The following is a 7,445-nucleotide window of genomic DNA, read 5'->3' on the forward strand; positions in this document are numbered from 1 at the left end:
ATTTTGTACCAAATACTTTTTTGAAACGTTTATACTCCTTGAATGTAATTTTTATAATAATTGAAAGTGATATATTCTCATCCAGGCATACAAATAATTCCAATAACGATTGATTCACAGAAAGTAATTCTTCTGTCGGGACTCAAACCCGGAAAATTTTGAAAATGGGATCTGGTAGACTTCCGTGCTAGTAATGGTGTCACAATCCATGGTGCTAGTAAATAACCAATCCAGTACTTGAGGGTTAAGATTAATAAGAATCATAGTTAATGTAAGGTACATTAAATATACAAAATATTAAAAATTCCTCTCGTCTGCATAGATGTAAAGCCGAGCACTTTATAACGTCCATTTTCCAGCATTTAAACACTTTGGGGGTTTCTCCCACTTCTGCTACTGCAGTGACAATATGTGCTATGAGTATTTTTACAATGTATATTGGTGTCTCGTACACTGAATCTTGTATGTATCCCCAAAGAAAAGTAAACCGAGGTAATATCAGGAGATCTTACAGACCATGGGATGAGGCCATTTCTCCTAATTCATTGTCTTGAATAGGTCTTAGTTGAGAAAATCCTGAATCGCATATGTATTCATCGAAAAACATCAATCTTAATGAAAACTACAAGGGTAAGAAAAGATGTGATCATAAGCCCGCAGAAACATTATACATGTAGTATTAAACAGATTGGAAAAGGACTGCAGAAGCCAGTTCAAACACAATGAAAATGTACAAAATATAATGCAACATATAATATTATGCATAGAAATATGTTGCCTTCCTGCTTGCATATCACTATTTTCTCAATAATGATTCATTGGCAATAACAACTGTATTAACAAAAATGTTGCTTTTCATAACCTCTATACATTCCTTAAACACTTCACACTTTTTATCAGAATTATTCTGAATACAATATAGTTTGCTTATAAGGCCTAAATAAACTGAATACCACAAAAAATATAAATAACCTTATTTACTGGCAGATACAATGTTAAAAATAACTATCCCGTTTCTAGGTGATAGGTGAAAATTAACAACTAAAAAGTGACTAATTTATAGTTACTGATCCAGAATCATGAAAGAATACACAAAAGTACAAATCTGAAGTTTATGAGATGTAAAATTGCATATCTGCCAAGAACATAAGTAAGATTATTTAAAATCCTAATGTCTTAAAAATTAAATGAATACAGTTTCAACAAATAGATAAGACTTGAATGATTTGGGAATCACAATTTCCACTCCCTAGAATAATATTTTACATTCTACTTATATACATTTACTTTGATTGTTGAGATACATTTGACAATTATTTAATACAGAAAGGTTCCTCAGTGGAAAAATGCTTGTTAAGTTACGGGTATGACACCTGTTGTGTCCATTTTAAGTTTAATTTAAATGTGACAGTACTAAATAAACACAAGCAATTTAGAGCATACATTATCTAGGTTGTATAATGGTGTTAGAAACAATTCTTACCTATAGTATTAGAAGTGACACTTATCTCGTATCTTGATATGCGTTATCTCAGAACAAAGCGCTATAAAGAAGTGCACCGGTCTAGAGACTGCGCCGCGCCCGGTAGTCTGTCTGTCTCCCTCTCCCGCAACACTCAGCAGTTCAGCAAACTGCGCAACACAAATCACTCGAGACAGTAAACAAGCAAAGTATAACCGTCATAACAGCTGACAATAATACTGACACTATCCGCTGTTAGCAGCACAAGTCAAGCACGCACTGACCAAATTTACAAACACTACGCTGAAAACCAATAGTGTGACTCACTAATTGGATTATTATTGTGTATGATCAAGCTCTTTGTTGAGGACAGGATTAATATGTACAGCAAGCGTTATTGGGTTAAAATGGTTTTATTCTTGTCACATAAAAATTGTCTATCAAACAAACCAATGTCTATAGGTTCATGCCAATGTATATCCCGGCCTCTTATCATAACACATTATGACATACAATACAGAGCTATTTCCAAAATATAAAGACCAGGTAGAGAAAGTAATCGTCATTTGTCAATTGTGACTTATTACAAAAGTAAATTAAAACACCGATGACCAGAGTCACTATGAGTGGCAGTACGCTAATTCTTCCCATATTAGGATGACAGTGTCAACAATATCCAATACGCAACTTCATAGATTTAATCTACACTAAAGAGTTACAAATTGAAACTGAATAGAAGTTAAATTTCAACTGAAACGACATTGTACAACTAAATTGGTAAGGAATGTATTTGAATGTAATTACTTCATACCTTTGGACAGTATTAATCAAATAATAGAAACAAAAGTTCTATTAAAAACTCATAGTTTGAAGAAAGCCATTCAAAATATACGTGAATCTCTTGTATTTGACTTGAGTTCTTATTTGGACGAAGGATATTTTTCGATATTTTAAAAGTATCTAGGGTTGATCCAGTCTTTAAGAAAAGTTTGGTTGATTTGATTGCCTCATATGTTTAGCTAGTACCAATTATTGTACCCCCATATTTCCGAAGAATTTGAAGCATTAATGTATAAAATATGAGTGTTAAAACAAAAAACTTAATCGATTCTCGATTCAATTTTTGGAAAGAAAGCACTTCTACAACAGCTACACAGAAAATTGTAGATAAGTCTGAAGTATACTTGAAAATAGGTGAGTCATGTCAGTGATGATGTATGACTTAACAAATATATTCAGTTTTATAAAATATGACATTTTCTTAGGAAAATTAGAGTACTGTTTATTGCTATATATTATAATTTATTAAACCACATACCATTGCATCTAAATAACAAGCTTCAATATAATTCCTCTATTACCTGTAGACAATGTCTTACTATATTAAGCACAGATATGGATTTTGAAGTTTGGTAGAACATGCAACCAAACTTATTCATATTATTACACACTTACTAAACAAGGATATTGTGCCTTGCTCTCCACCTCCCTAGGTAACCGTAATCTGTTACCTTGTGTAGCAGAGTTTGCTGGAATCTGCAACTCCTCAGCTACTTATCAGAAAATCAAGTTTAAATTTATATACATTTGAGGTTTAAGTTCAGTCTCATTAAATTTTGAAAAAGGGCACTCCAGAAAGAAGGAGTATGTAAAAGCGAGTCGAACGCTCGTACCGCCCAGAGAATTGTGATTATCATCAATGACATGACATCACTTCTTCTCACTATAATGTTGTCTTGTAGTGGTCTTCGGACCTATCTACGACTGAAGAGACTAAAACAAAGTCGAAACAACAGAAGCACACCTCCATCCTGAAAGACGGAATGGTTGTAATTTATTGACGCAGGCTCAATCAATTTAGAACATGCAAGCCACGCCGGAACGGATTCGGACACACACGAAACGTAACGTGCGCCGACATCAATAACTCGGAGAGGTTGATGTTTTGGTTTTGATTCTAAATGTAATTAAAACAATTGGCAAAGGGTTTATCCCTTTCAACCTTATAAAATGATAACCTGTAATGGCGTCAATAATTCCCCATCACTATTACGCGCAACCGGGTTAAAGACGTGGGGCACGCTGATTTTAATCGCAGCTATCAACCAGTAAAAGCCATCTTGGCTATGGGAACCCACACGATCGCCGGATAAGCAGATGCTGACACGAATTGTGAAATAGAGCCTAAACGTGCAACTGTTTGATGGTACAAAACGATCTTGAACGTCTGATTGAGAAGACGACCTCATATCACCGAGGATTTAAGAACTACACACCCTACCGCAACAACCTTATACCAATACAAAATTTTGAGTGTTACACTAGTTAGGTGCAAGTATTCAACACTTCACTTCTATATTTAAAATTCTAAATTTTGAAGGTTTGTGGAAAGAAGCAAAGTGCTATGAATTTGGGGTTTACATCAGGTAAAGAACGCCCTAGTGGCGGATCGTTTCATCCAATGTAAATGTGTGTTTGCCTTGAGCAACACCAAGAAGTACCATCTGTTTCGGTCTCAGAGCTAAAAAGCTCGTACCTCATCAGGTGTACACTTTAGTACACGACAGATTTAATAATTAAAGGTTAACTTCAGATGAAGAGATTCTGAAGTATAAAATTTCGAAAACGAATTAAAATCAATTGAAAACTTAATTCGGTCAAACTTGTAATTTTGAAATTTTGGAACAAACTGATTTCTGAGTTCACGGGGGCACACCCGAGTCTGTATTTAGAACGGTGTTTGATATTTATTTGAGGAGAGAAATTACATTTAGAATTCAAAACCAAAACATCAACCTCTCCGAGTATTGATGTCGGCGCACGTTTACGTTTTCGTGTGTGTCCGAATCCGTTCCGGCGTGGCTTGCATGTTCTAAATTGATTGAGCCTGCGTCAATAAATTACAACCATTCCGTCTTTCAGGATGGAGGTGTGCTTCTGTTGTTTCGACTTTGTTTAGTCTCTCTTCAGTCGTAGATAGGTCCGAAGACCACTACAAGACAACATTATAGTGAGAAGAAGTGATGTCCATGTCATTGATGATAATCACAATTCTCTGGGCGGTACGAGCGTTCGACTCGCTTTTACATACTCCTTCTTTCTGGAGTGCCCTTTTTCAAAATTTAATGAGACTGAACTTAAACCTCAAATGTATATAAATTTAAACTTGATTTTCTGATAAGTAGCTGAGGAGTTGCAGATTCCAGCAACTCTGCTACACAAGGTAACAGATTACAGTTACCTAGGGGGGTGGAGAGCAAGGCACAATATCCTTGTTTTAGTAAACATTCTCTCCTCAATAAATATCAAACACCGTTCTAAATACAGACTCGGGTGTGCCCCCGTGAAACTCAGAAATCAGTTTGTTCCCAAAATTTCAAAATTACAAGTTTGACCGAATTAAGTTTCAATTGATTTTAATTCGTTTTCGAAATTTTATACTTCAGAATCTCTTCATCTGAAGTTAACCTTTAATTATTAAATCTGTCGTGTACTAAAGTGTACACCTGATGAGGTACGAGCTTTTTAGCTCTGAGACCGAAACAGATGGTACTTCTTGGTGTTGCTCAAGGCAACACACATTTACATTGGATGAAACGATCCGCCACTAGGGCGTTCTTACCTGATGTAAACCCCAAATTCATAGCACTTTTTGCTTCTTTCCACAAACCTTCAAAATTTAGAATTTTAAATATAGAAGTGAAGTGTTGAAATACTTGCACCTAACTAGTGTAACACTCAAAATTTGTATTGGTATAAGGTGTTTGCGGTAGGGTGTGTAGTTTCTTAAATCCTCGGTGATATGAGGTCGTCTTCTCAATCAGACGTTCAAGATCGTTTGTTACCATCAAACAGTTGCACGTTTAGGCTCTATTTCACAATTCGTGTCAGCATCTGCTTATCCGGCGATCGTGTGGGGGTTCCCATAGCCAAGATGGCTTTTACTGGTTGATAGCTGCGATTAAAATCAGCGTGCCCCACGTCTTTAACCCGGTTGCGCGTAATAGTGATGGGGAATTATTGACGCCATTACAGGTTATCATTTTATAAGGTTGAAAGGGATAAACCCTTTGCCAATTGTTTTAATTACATTTAGAATTCAAAACCAAAACATCAACCTCTCCGAGTATTGATGTCGGCGCACGTTACGTTTCGTGTGTGTCCGAATCCGTTCCGGCGTGGCTTGCATGTTCTAAATTGATTGAGCCTGCGTCAATAAATTACAACCATTCCGTCCTTTCAGGATGGAGGTGTGCTTCTGTTGTTTCGACTTTGTTTAGTCTCTTCAGTCGTAGATAGGTCCGAAGACCACTACAAGACAACATTATAGTGAGAAGAAGTGATGTCATGTCATTGATGATAATCACAATTCTCTGGGCGGTACGAGCGTTCGACTCGCTTTTAACATACTCCTTCTTTCTGGAGTGCCCTTTTTTCAAAATTTAATGAGACTGAACTTAAACCTCAAATGTATATAAATTTAAACTTGATTTTCTGATAAGTAGCTGAGGAGTTGCAGATTCCAGCAACTCTGCTACACAAGGTAACAGATTACGGTTACCTAGGGAGGTTGAGAGCAAGGCACAATATCCTTGTTTAGTAAACATTCTCTCCTCAATAAATATCAAACACCGTTCTAAATTACACACTTCTTTCTCAAATAACCTTGCACAAAATTCTATGAATTGCAAGTTTATTCATATGACATATAATACCCACTAAATATAAGCAAATGGCAATAGAATAATACTAATTTCAATCAAGATGTGTTGAGGTGTATTGGATTGACATTCTTATGCAATAAAAAATGTAAGAGATCCAGGTTCGAGTCCAAAAAAATTCAGTATTAGTATTCGTCCAACTTTATTGAAATTAAAATTATGTGCAAGTGCTATTGAGTTTTTAACTTCATGTCTCTGCCTCCCACATAACATCAGCTGTTAATCTTTTTCATACAATCCACTATTATTTGCTACTGTTAGGTTTCGAACTAACTCAAAAACTTTATCTGGTATTGCCAAAAATAGTGGTAGCTTCAAAATTTCATTATGTTGTTTAGTGATAGTTCATACATTTTTAAACAACTATATATAAAGCCAAATGGACTGTGAAGTTGTAATGTTGCATTTTAGTTCCGTCCATAACGAAGACGATTATAAATAAATCTAAATTATCAAAGGAGGTCAAGTTACGTACCTTACGTCCGTCTTCAGCCCATCTATTTGTGTTGCCACTACCGGTTTCGAGATTCTGCTCTGATTGTCAACAAATTTCATGGTCTGGTTTGACAACTTGACAATGAGACTCTAACCTAGAAACAGACCACTGTACCAAAAAAGGTAGGGCCGAACATGTTTTTCAGGTATGTAATCTTCTCTGATTGCTCCACTCTATTCCGCAGGCATTACCATGGTAAACTTATTTACTCAATGATGCCCATGAAACACGTAAATCCTGAATGCCAGTGATATTTTTAATGATAATTGTACTAAGACCCGGAAGACTTTACCTATCTGGTAATTATTTTGGTTTTTTGAAAGGAAAATCAACTTATGATGCTATAAATTATCTTACTACACATGCGATCTCAGCTTTTGATGAACACAATTGTTTCAGTATTTTTTTGTGTGTACTTGGAAGAGCTTTTGACGTTGTGGACAATGCTTGCTGTTTGGTAAGTTGCTGAAGGCCAGTGGTATCAGAGGCATTCTACTTGAATGGTTTAATTCTTACCTCCGTTACGGAGGTAGTATTAAACAGTTGTCTATAACAGTGTACTAATTCTTCATGCTGGAGGTGTAGTACGTTATATCTAGTGTTTGGATTGAAGCCGCTTTTGTACTTCAGGGTTCAGTTCTTCAGCCATTACCTTTTATTACATGTAAATTAATTACCAAATAATGTTGGTCGTACAATACCTGGACTAATGACAAAAGTGTAGTTTTATGATCAGGGTTAGTTGAGTTTTTGAAGTGTTCTTAAA

General features: G+C 35.7%; 1 protein-coding gene across 6 annotated transcripts in view; it reads right to left on the bottom strand.

Annotated features, from left to right (window-relative positions):
• The window catches only part of LOC124360893 (titin homolog), a 52,790-nt gene extending 50,846 nt beyond the window's left edge, over nucleotides 1–1,944 (bottom strand). For 3 of the 6 annotated variants that reach the window (XM_046814880.1, XM_046814878.1, XM_046814875.1), the window contains exon 1: nucleotides 1,484–1,942. The gene's annotated coding sequence lies outside the window, so the exon portion shown is untranslated. Of the gene's footprint in view, nucleotides 1–1,483 lie in introns of all 6 variants that reach the window. The other 3 variants (XM_046814876.1, XM_046814879.1, XM_046814877.1) reach the window with 3 other exon arrangements.
• Nucleotides 1,945–7,445: the final 5,501 nt, after the last annotated feature.

The sequence above is a fragment of the Homalodisca vitripennis genome, chromosome 4 (assembly GCF_021130785.1).
Source record: "Homalodisca vitripennis isolate AUS2020 chromosome 4, UT_GWSS_2.1, whole genome shotgun sequence".
Lineage (NCBI taxonomy): Eukaryota > Metazoa > Arthropoda > Insecta > Hemiptera > Cicadellidae > Homalodisca > Homalodisca vitripennis.